This window comes from Cibotium barometz, chromosome 36 (genome assembly GCF_041138505.1).
Source record: "Cibotium barometz isolate CiBa-2024 chromosome 36, ASM4113850v1, whole genome shotgun sequence".
NCBI lineage: Eukaryota > Viridiplantae > Streptophyta > Polypodiopsida > Cyatheales > Cibotiaceae > Cibotium > Cibotium barometz.
The window spans coordinates 36,557,951-36,570,692 of NC_141081.1; positions in this window are offsets into that span (position 1 = coordinate 36,557,951).

Sequence of the window (12,742 nt, forward strand, 5' to 3'; positions counted from 1 at the left end):
TGGGAACAAGCTCTTGGATAGAGGCTGTAAAAGAGGAGATGTAATTGTGAAAGAACCTGTGAAAAGGTTAGAAGAATCTACTGGGAGAGAATAAAGGGTAGCATGAGGGAATTTAGGAGTGTGGAGTTATTCTGGGAGATATTCAGGGAAAAGAGAAGAGGTGGAGAGAATCAGGCAAAAGGTGGAGATATTCTGGGAGTGAATCATGGAGAAATCAATGGGATTTGATGCTTGATGTAAACTCTATAAATTGAGGCATAGCCCTAATGAGAATTTTCTGGTTTTTGAGTATCCATGCCTACATTAATCTATGTGCTAATTATTCCCTAATTACATCTTAATCATTTGCTAATCACTTTGTTAATGATGTTGATTCTAGTGTATGATCCACCATAGCTCATCATTTTGCTCAAATTTCAACATGGTATCAGAGCCATGCCTAGAATCAATCAGATTTATGAGCCCATTAGTGAATTAATTAGGATTAGTAGATAATTAGCAAAAAAAATCAATTTTTAGTGAGTTTTTCACCTTCCCCTTCACCCCCAGCCAGTGGAGGATCTCTAGCACCATGCACACATCAAATTAGGGCAAAAGCTTCTAACCATAGCTAGCTAACATCCTTGGCTTCAAGCCCATCAAGAAAACGCAGCAAACCGCCAGCGGGTTCAGGAGAACTTCACGTTTTTTCCAGCGCTGATTTTTCTGAGTAAATTGCAGATCTCCACTTCATCAGTTCAAATTGATTCAATTCCTCCTAGCCCAAGGGGTAATCAAGCATGCTCTACAAGTTGGTGAAGACATAATTCAATTTCATCAAGTCTACATTGAGATCAAAGCTCTTCATCAAATCTGCAGGTGACTTTGGTAAAACAGAGATTAAGCTTTCATTATTTGGTCAAATCTTATGTTTCTTGGCTTAATCCTCTACTAGACTCATTGCTATTGATGCCTTTGAAAGCATTTGAGCTCATTTGAAGTGGAAGGCACCAGATCTGGACTCCTCGCATACTCTGTTTTCTGCACACAAAATAGAGCATTAATTTGCTAATCAGTGATTAATCAGTGCTAATCACTGTACTTTGGTGCAATTGAGGGTTCAAATTAACCATTAGGTATCTGATACAGATCCCTATAACTTTAGATTTCAAATCGGAGTTGGTTTGATACTCCAACCATCCCGTACAAATTGGTTACCCTTAATTTAATGTAATTTTTGGAAAAATTGTGCTGATAAATTTGTGATAATCATCATTTTGCATTTAACCTTTGGCTAATGCCTGTAAATCTCACTCAAAATCAAGATTATTCACAGTCAGAATTGCATTTGGAATGTGCATGAGAATGGATGCTATACGCATTATGTATTGGGCACATTGCATCAGTGTAAAAATGGGAACAGACACTGCCCTTGTCCAGAATAAGGCAAGAGGTAAGACCTCCCGCATAAATTTGGGTTTGCATTGCATAATGATACAAAATAAACATAAAAAGTCCAAAGGAACTGTCAGCAAAACATTGAAACATGTTGCTCACATGGAGCAAAATGACCTGACGGACGAGCTCATGGCCCCAGCCATAAAAGAAGAAGAATATCTCTTCCCAAGAAGAGGATCCACACCAAGAAGATCTGAAGGAAGACATGGACACGAGAAGAGAAGCTGCCACAAGAAGAGAAGCTGCCCCGAGAAGACTGAAAGAAGAGACGGACGCATGGAGAGAAGCTGCCATGACAAGAAGACTGAAGACAAGAGAAGATGTGAGCTCCAAAGAGTGAGGAGCCATGTGAAAATCTCTGAGAGAGAGAGAGAGAGAGACCCCACAACCCAATGTAACCTGCTCCAACAAAGTAAAACCACCTCTGAGCCACCGATGATGTAGGCCACGTGGTAGATGTATGTGTGAGCACTTTAGTCAAGGTCGCGGGCACTTATAGTAGCCTTGGACACATAGAGAGAGAGAGTGTCAAGGACTATGGAGTTTAGGGACCTGAGGCACTGGTCGCAGGCTATCAAGTAAGAGAGAAACTTGATATAGGGTCCAGGTGTGCTGAGATAACTTGAGGGGAGGAGTAGACACTGGTCGCGGACTACCAAGTAAGGGGAGGCAAACTTGGTATAGGGTCTAGGTGTACTAGGAGTATTCACTTGACGGGAGGTGTTGAAATATACAAGTGAATAGGGTGTGTGTGGGAACAAGCTCTTGGATAGAGGCTGTAAAAGAGGAGATGTAATTGTGAAAGAACCTGTGAAAAGGTTAGAAGAATCTACTGGGAGAGAATAAATGGTAGCATGAGGGAATTTAGGAGTGTGGAGTTATTCTGGGAGATATTCAGGGAAAAGAGAAGAGGTGGAGAGAATCAGGCAAAAGGTGGAGATATTCTGGGAGTGAATCATGGAGAAATCAATGGGATTTGATGCTTGATGTAAACTCTATAAATTGAGGCATAGCCCTAATGAGAATTTGCTGGTTTTTGAGTATCCATGCCTACATTAATCTATGTGCTAATTATTCCCTAATTACGTCTTAATCATTTGCTAATCACTTTGTTAATGATGTTGATTCTAGTGTATGATCCACCATAGCTCATCATTTTGCTCAAATTTCAACACACACAAATTTGTGCACCACCATCTATGTATGCTTCTCCCAGATTCTTCCCTTTATACCAAACATTCACCACAGGACATATATCAGGCAACTCCTGAACAGATAAAACAGTCACTATCCCTTTGGCAGGCTCCTTCTCTCTCGGGTTCACAAGTCTTTTCCATTGACGCTTCAATTTGGGAGCTTACTCTATCAATTGCCCAAAAGTAATATTAGCTTTCCTTCCAGCCATGTCCTCCTGCAAACTATAGCTATCCTGCCCAACCCCCAAAATCAACACCTGAAACTTCCTGCGAGACTTCTGCTTCTGCTTGACCTTCACATCCCCTCCTTCCTTCAGTTTACCTTTCTTCTTGCTAGGCCCGGCAGCATCCCTGCTTTCCCTTTCCTGTGGCATCCGTTTTCCCAAAGGCATTACATCAGCTTCTGTCTCCTTCGTCTTCTGAAGAATGACCACATCTATCACCTTAGTTTTATCTCTCTCCTTATTTGTCAACCCACTGGTCCCTGCTTAACCTTTGATTTCAATTCCATAATCATTTGCCCTGTTGGGAATCTGAGAGGGTAAGGGAATCTGAGAGGGTAAGGGATACATATCACCCCCCATTCGCTGAGGCTTATCACAATCTGTACTTAGAAGTCCAAGTTCACCACAATTCCAACATGTAGGGATGAAACGACGGCCCCTGCCAAAACCACGGCCACTTCCATAGCCTGTCTAACCTTCAACCCCTTCCTGATTATAACCTCTACCTTGGCCACGTCCACCACCTGTGTTCTCCATCATTTTCAAACTCAGATTCTTCATACAATCCACAATTTGCCTCATGTCCTCTTGAAGCCCTTCATCAGAAACTGTAACAGCTGTGGATGCTACCTTTGTCCCCTGTGGTGCGACATTATTCACTTGAGCTTCTGTCGGTTGCACTCTTTCCAAGACGGTTCTCATCGGTACTGCTTCTACCCTTCTCATTTCAGGTCTTACTGCCACTGGAACCATCCCCAGCTGGTTCATCCGCCGTTGCAATTTCCAATCCTTTGATTTGGCAATCTCCACCGCATCCTCATAAGATCTGGGCTTCTTTAGCTCCACCTTCCAGCGAATGCCTCCCTTCAATCCTGTAATAAAACGATCCTTCTTCATCATGTCCAGAGGTACTTGATCCTCCCCCAAAGCTCTGCACAAAGTCTCCCACAACAAAGAGAATTTCTTCACATAATCATCAATTAGCTCCAATTCACCCTGTATCAACCCCTGCACTTCATGCCAAACTCTGTCTGGATCCTCAACCTTCTTGAACCTGTTCAAAAGAGCAATCTTCAATCCATCCTCAGTCATAGAAATGCGTGGCTCGGCATCCTTTAATGACTCTTCAAAAGCTCTGTACCATGCCCTCGCATCTCCCTTCAAGCATATATTCAGCAACCGCAATACCTGTGCCCGGCTCATTGATGTGATTGCTTATGCATGCAACCTCCATCCTTTCAAGAAAATCTGCTACATCTTCATTAGGCCCACCAAAAAACTCTGGATATGACATCATTTTGATCCTCAAGCTTCACTTTAAATCCCAAGAAAAACTGGAAACACCTTCCTTCAATCTCTTACTCTGGGGCATACACCCTCGTAAGAGAAATACCTGAGCTCTCCTCAGTGGGGGCACCAGAAAGAATGTGAGGTGAAAAAAAGAAAAAAAGACCACGCCTCTATAGCCCTTCACCTCCCAAACTTCGATAAAACACCACGAACGGGGGCACCACCAGCCACCGACTAGAACACTTCTCACTATTCACCACCCACCCACACCAGAAAGACTGCTCAAAACCACGATAGACAACTGATCATCCACATAAGCATACATAGCACCAACCACACCGTACAAACTCAGCAATTACACCAAAAACTAGGACTCTGGCCAGGATTTACTACCAAGGGAATTCACCCTTGCGTCTAACAACCAAGCCTCTGTCTCCTGGTCTCTCCTTCTCTTCAGAGGGCACCCCACCAGCAACCCTCCTTCACTTCCAACTTGTCCCCTCTTCTCTGCTTCACTGCCACCAGCCCTCGTAGGCTCTTATGGTACCGGCCCTTCTCACCTGTCTTCAGCACTACCAGCCACCTCTGCAGCTGCTTTATGTGCCAGTGACACTTGAGACGGCCTCCAACTCTACACTGCGCTCTAGGCTCTCTCCCACAAGGTATCCAGCCGCCGACGGTCAATTGTGTCTCTCCTCGCTCACACGAGAGTCTGCAGCCCTTCGCACCCACCGGCCTCTGCAGCCAGCCTCTCTCGCTCTGCTATCCAATGCTTCAGCTCCCTTTGCTTCACACAGGCGGCTCCCACGTGGCCCACACCAGCCCGTCTCTTTGCGCCTGTCAGTAGAACTACCAGAGAGATCTTCCACGCTGCTACGATCACCCGCGAGCCCTGCTCCAGCGGAAACCTCTTTCACACATCCCCCTGTCTGCAGAATCCCCTCAGCCCTCTACAAGGCGGCTACTACCTCTTCACCTGCACGATCACCCGAGAGCCACGTCTCTCCAGAGGGCGACTCTTCTCTGTCGCCAGCCACACCTGCTGAATCCTTTGTCTCCGTAGCTGCACCAGAGCGGCCTTCCACAACGAGGCTTCGCCCCTCTCACAGTCGAGCGTCTCCCTTTTTCAAAGCGGCCCTTCAGCTGTTTGCCAACCTTCCAGAGGGTGTGCTGGCGGCTACGTTGTGGCAACAAAGCTTGCCTCCACGTGGTTTTTTACAGCTGGCCACGTTGTGGTGTCTTTTTATTATTTTTATTTTTCCTTTAGAGCCTCAATTAGATGGCCACAATCACCCTCTCATTACCTTGTGCTTCAGATTCACGTGCGGCACCCACACAAAAACATGACAAGAGCTGCCCACAGCCTTCCAGCTGCATCATGACTTACCAAAACCCGACAATTCCCCATGCTCCAAAGGCGGCTCACATTCGAATCGATCGGTGCCCTACATTTGGCAACCACTCGCACACCATAGTGCAATAAAAAAACTTCCAATCTCAAGCACTTGCTCCCGAAAAAAACAACACACATGTACTAGCTCACTGCAAAGCCATTCAATCTGTACATTTGCCAGGGCATTCAGGGTCAGGGCAAAGTTTATTCGCAAACCATGCATCCCATATGTACATAGACCCAAAACACTTCTCAGATTTTTACCTGACAGCGTCACACTCTTGAAGATGATGAGAAGTGGTAAATATTTTCCCAGTGCACAATGGATAATTCCTAAAACTGGGAACGGCATGGACTCTGCTAGAGCTCGAGCTATTTGGAAGTGCCTCAAAACTCCAGACTTAGCTGATATCTGAGATATGAGAAAAGTCTTCTTCCGTGATCACTACATTGTGGGGGAAGCAGCGAGGTACTTTCTCAATGAGAATCAAGAGAAAGATGAGCAAGCAGAGCATAGAGATGGCCAATTGGAGGAGCAGTTTGATAACCTCTCAAGTGACCAACTTGGTGGTCTGGCCAATCCTATCTTTGTCAAGGAAAGTCCAATGGACGAACCCAACGATCCGTACATCAACTCCTCTGAGGAGAGGCCACTAAATTCCTCAGAGCTGTGAGCGAAGGGGAAGACTTTATACCCGTTCCCCCACGGCATGGTCTCAGTGGGGTGAGGCCTTTCTATAGTGTAGTAGTTTTGCCCCACTATGTTGTAAATAAATAATATGTATGGTCTCTACAGGAGATGTTTTTTTCTCCATGTGTTTTGCTATGAATAAAACGTCGGCCCTATGTCGTGAACTTTGTGTGGGTCCCTTACAGATATATCGTGCAATATCATGTCCTTTTTTTAAAAATGCAATATAATATGCAACATGTCATCATATCAAAGCTAGAATCCATGATACCCTCCTTGATGACTGCATCTTTTTCATCACTATTTCAGACATCCTTGACTGAATCAGCCAGCTCCCAAGAAAACTCTCTTTTCTCAACGATTTGGTCTCCTCCCGAATTGCATAGTATATGCCTTTTGCATATCTCACATATGTGTCTAACCACTCTCACCTGCCATCCTAGGTCCAAAGCCTCCACAAAACACATGAATATATCCATATTGTCAAAGAGATAAATGTATTCCAACCAAGCATCTTCATACCTGATTTGGAAAGCTAACATCAAACCCTTAAACTTTGGTCTTCGCCATCCATAGTCGAAATTGATCGTTTTGGCCTCCGACTAGAAGCCTCAAAATTCAACCCAGAAATCGAGGCAAAAATAGCCTGAAAAGTACGAAAAATCGTAAAAATGTCAAACTATATTCGGGCTACTTTTTGAGGATCTAAACGACAAAATCACGAATGACTCAGGGAAACAAAGTTGTAGTACTTCAAAAAGACTACAACTCTCATACATAGTTTTTTGAAATTCCTTTTGGAACACCCTAAAAAACGTGCTGCAAAATAGGGAAAATATTCTCGAAACTTTTTTTCGTCTTGAGACAATGATGGAAAATAGGTTCTAGAATCTCCTCTTCCATCTGGGAAGTTACTAGTATGCACTTTTTGTGAAAAAATATCTCTATTTATCTATTAAAGGGTAGACAGTAGCTTAAACTTTATAAGAGCTAAGACCCCCTATCTCCATCATTATTGGTTCACATCCTTTCACTGAAAATTTTGATGGGGATAAATTTCACACTTGACAGACCAACATGAAAGTTAGCTTGATGTGTGAAGGCCTTTGGTGAGGGGGAAGAAAATTTTTGACGAAAGGAAAGGTGTAGCACTAAAAGACTAGAAGCTCAAAGACTAGAAAGCCTTTGAGTTGTAGCACTAAAATCTTGGAAGATTCTAGAAAGCCTTTGGGTTGTTGTAGCCCTAGGTTTGTTTAATAACTTCATACATTATGTAGCAAATCTCTTGACTTCTCATTAAGGAAGATGATGAGATGCTAGATAATATCCTCAAAAGAACTCCAAGGTTTCTCTAGAGATTGAGTTCTATATGGACTCATGATATAGTCACATGAGAGCTTCGATGCTCATGTGAATAAGATGAAGTCCCTCATGAACCAGCGTAGCACTCAAAGCTAAAGTGGAGAAACATGTGGCTGTATTTGTGCTTATCAAGTTTATGTCAGAAGAACCCTATCACACACTAAAACATCTCCTGATACTCACCCTAGAAAGAGTCATAAACTCTTTTAAGGAAGAAGAAAAGAATTTCAAAGACAAAGGAGCAAGAGGGAATAGATCCTTCTATACAAATAAGTAGAACTTTAAGGGTTAAAGGTGCACAATCTATGGCATGACCAACCACACTCACAAAGATTGTTTTTTGAGGAAGTTGTGGTAAGGAAAATCACCATAAAAATAATTGTTATCATAAAGCACAAGTATATATCACCCAATAGGAAGAAGACTATAAAGAAGAAGCAAACTTTATAGAGTATGAAGCAGAGTAGGATTTCTAAAATCCCTCAAAAACAAAGAAGAAGTTGGCTTGCCAAAGTACCTCTTCATCAAGGACTACACCAGTCATAACATTCAAGTGAAACTAAGTCACAGGCTTTGATTAATCCAAGAAAGTAGATAGTAGGAAATGCTTGAGGAGGGTATTGAAAGTAAGCCTTAAATCCCAGTACAAATGTTGTTGGCATGTACACAACCTCTTAGTAAGTGTTTGTGTGTTTGTGTGTGAACCACCTCTTAGAGGGGGTATCAAATACATATCTATATATTTGTGTGTGAGTGACATAGCAGTAATGCTGGGAGGCAACCTTTGTAACCTATAAAGGTACTTGTACTCTCATTGAAATAATTAAGAAAAACTTCACATCATTTGGTCATGTAGTATCTCTCTTTATTTATCTCTCTCTCTCTCTCTCTCTCTCTCTCTCTCTCTCTCTCTCTCCCCAATGCTATAGCCATGTTTAAGTATGAGCCATCATATCTTAAGTGTAGAAACTAATCCTAGGCTTGTTTGCAAGAGATGTATTAGTCTCTTTTTGTTAAGAGACTACTACATCTCTTAAGTGTAGAAACTAATCCTAGGCTTGTTTGCAAGAGATGTATTAGTCTCTTTTTGTTAATCTTAAGGTGAAAGTATTTTAACTTTGTGTAGAGGTGATTGTCTAACCTATACTAGACGATGACCCAAACTTGTGAAGTTTATACATGGCACATGACACTTGAAACTAATTTAGCTAGTGGTACAAAGCATATTTCTTGCACGCCACTAGCTTATCCCTATCGTTTAGACTAGCCTATGTGCCGGCGGATACTTCTTCAATTTTACAAATCCCTCTGTCTCTTATCCTTCATCCCACCTCTCTCTAGACTCCTCTCACATCCACTCTGCTAACTTCTCTCCCCTTTGTTCTCCTCCAACAGCCCGAGATACCCTCTCCTCCTCCGATCCTCCCAGTACCTATGCTAGACCCCTCTCACATCAGTGCATAGCCATATCCTGCATGTGGTTCCACCTCTCATTGCCAATCAAGTAGTGTCAATGCAAGTGGTTCACAAAGTCTGTGTCATTCTAGTACAAGTGTTGGGGTGGATGCCTTGGTTATTTAGGATCAGGTGAGAAATCTTGCCTTCACCTGCACATGCCAATGTGTAGGTGAGAAGTCACGTTCCACCTCTTCCATAGACGGTTGGGAATCTAGGAGGACCTATGTGATAAGCAACTCCACTTGAAGATTTGCCCAAAGTTGAAGTGCCAATATCAGCCCTAAATCCATTCCTTGATCCACCAGCATGTGTATATTTTGCCTCATAGATCTTCGCAACAAGAAGCATGGCCTCCTTGATGGTGTCAGGCCTTTGAGCATCCACATCCACCTTGATGTTGTTTTGCAGCCCTTTGATAAACTTCCTCAATTTGTACTCCTCACTCAAACCTTCCATATGAAGTGAAAACTTCATAAACTTGTGCACATAGTCCTTGACATTGCCTGTTTGAGTGATATCATCCCATTTCTCCACCATCCTTGATCTATTGAGGGCTGAAACAAAGATTCTCCTCATTTCAAGCTTGAAATCATCTCAAGTAATGATCAAATAACCATGAGCATTCAAGTTTCACCACCATGGATGGGCATAACCTTGTAGATGCAAAGTTGAAAACAAAACCTTGGCCCTATCACTACGAGGAGTAAAGCTCCATCTTGTCAATCCATTCTTCAAATTCATCATTCAATGAATCCTCTCCTTTGAACTTAGTGAAGGTAATATTATCCTTAACACCCTTGAACTCCTCATCATCATCTCTATGATCACATGGTCTTGGATGAAAAGCACCCATATCATTGAATTGAGGTGGCGTAATGTAATGAGGTCCCAAACCACTGAAATGATGACTTGTCCCCGAATCATTGATGAAACGGCCACCCAAGTCATTGGAATGATGATCTTGAAAACTTGGAGAAGAATTCCAATTGCCAAATGGAGGTGGTTCACCTAATGGAATACATTTTTCTCTTTCCAAACTTCTCCCTTGCATATTGGAGATAACCCATGCTCCAATGTGCTTGCCATATTAGCATTCCCTTGATGCATAGGCATATTTGGAGCATTATTTCCACTTGATTGCATAGACATCATAACCACTTTGTTGCATCCCATAACCACCTTGTTGCATATTGGCATTCCAAATGTGCTTGTTCCACCTTAGTACATCTCAGGAGTCCCATGGCTTGATTCAAGTTGATGAGGACTAGCTTGAGGTAGTTGTGTAGCATTTGCATTTGAAGTGCCCATGTTAGATCCAAGAGGTTGGGGTCCCAATGCTGGAGATCCCATTGGATCATTGAGAACCTTCTTTCCCTTGCCCAATTCTTGCCTTAAGCTAGTGAACCGTTCCTTGATCTCAACAAACCTTTCCTTGATCTCAACAAACCCATCATGCAAGGTGTGATTAACCTTTTTGAAATTTTGATCCATGGATTCAAATATTTGATCCAAGAAGTTAAAGAATTTGTTCTCGCTTGCATCATCTTGAGATTTTCGGCCTAAGTTCTCCATAAGTTGTACCAATTTTCTCATAGTCCTTTGTTGCTCAAGGTTAGTCCTTTGTTGCTCAAGTAACATCTTCTCCATCCATTGCATCATCCCTAGATTCTCAATGGAAGCTTGTGGTAAGTTTGACCCTTGATGCAAGTCAACATTACCTTGCACATGCTCTTAAACATCTTGCCTTGTTTTCGGAACACCATTCTCATGCTCAACTACTTCCTTGAAAGTAGCCTTGGCCTTTGACTTGGATGCCATTGGAAAATGACCAATTTCAAGTTAGATATGTTCTCAAACTCCAATTTATGATTTCTCTAGCTCTGAGAAGTCAATCGGTGAGTAATTTGCCACTTTGACCAAGCAAACGGGGTCCAAATCTTGAAGTTTTTAGCTTGCTAGAATGAGAGAAGAGCCTACTATCTAGCTATGATGTCAAAATAGGTTCAATCCAAAAACCCTAATTTTTGTAGAACAAGGGTATCCAGTGGAAAAATGGATGTAGCAGACAGCCGGTGTCTGAATGGTGAGATCTAGGCTAGATGGAAAGCTTAGGGTATGGGAAATTTAGCCCTATGCTCACTTTGCCAAAATGAAGTGCTGTTTTTAACTGGGCAATCTTCTTGTCTTGCGGGTAGACTTGCCAAGTGGAGAAGTAAACGGAGTACAAATCGAACACTTGAGGACTCTAAACGTAGCCGTTTGAGAGTAGAATGAGACTAAGCAAACACCTTGAAAGAATCCCTAACCCTCTCAGACTAAATTAGAGTTTAGTGCCACAGCAGAAAACTATCAAACTTCTCTCCAATTCAATCCGCACTTCCCTTTTGCATTGGCAATGTCTTGGACCTTATTTGAAGGCATGCATCTCATTAATTTGTAACTTGGCATCCACATGTAACCTCAAGTGGCTTGCATAAGTGCTTTTTGTAAAAAATTTGGTAGCATCTCCTTTGTTTTTGCAACCAAATCTCAATATCAAATCAATTGAAATCAATTGCAATACTAAATCTCATGCTTGCCAAATCCTTGCCCAATAAAATGCATCTACAACAGGCACTCGGAAGTCGATGTAGAGCATTAAAACTTACCGATCTCCTGGCCAAGCTCTTCCCACCCTCGTACACCTAGGTCGAAACTAGGCACAAATTGGGACCATTTCTTCACCATCGGTACCTAATCCTCCACCTTACTACTTTTCCAAGGCACTCATTGGCAAGGCGGATTCATGACATACTCCCCCCGGCTTTTCCTCCAAATGCCGAGGTACCCTGACACATCACTTGCTTACTAGAAATTGAAATGTAAATACAAGTGTGTGTGATTTTTATAGCATGAACTTGAAAATGTATATGAATTTCACTTACAATTGGCACTTATAGTTGCATGCCCCATCATTACAATTCATAGGCATAAATCTCTCAATGTATCCGATACCAAATCCTTCATTAAAAGCTCAACGGAACACATGAAAGCCAACCATGTAAATCATAGTATATATCCATGCACCATTATGCATGTAATGTGCCATAACCAACTCCAATGTCACCACAATGCACTCAATCTTGACCATGTGAGACTAATATTGCCAAACAATTCATCAATATGAAGTAGACTCAAGTGTAAACCCCCAATGGCAATATAGGCATATATGTGGCCTCCATTATAATGATAAGAATACTCAAATCTCACTTAGGTTTCTTCTAATGCATCAATGGAGGATATATGGTTGCACAGGTTTCTTCATGGAGGCATCATATAGCTCTCCATACCCTTGAATAGCATGTAGGTTTGAGCAATGGCAAGAAATTAGGGCTATTATTAGAAATCCCTAATTACATCACTAGAGAGTTGGAGGGATTGAAGGAATCAGCAAATGCAGAGGTTTAACCGTGATTATGGATGATTGAGAGCTTAATAAGCAAGTAATTAAGCCATCCCGTGCCATAATATCCTCATGGAACCCCAAAGAAGCAAAACGCAATCCCCTTTTGTTGCATAAATGATGTAATTTTCCCTTTCTTGCTTATGTAACAAGGCTCACAATAGCTTTGTTAAGCATAAACATGATGATTAATCTCAAAATTAACATGTTATCTCAAGTAAAAAACGCACAGGCTGTGAGGAGAAAGAA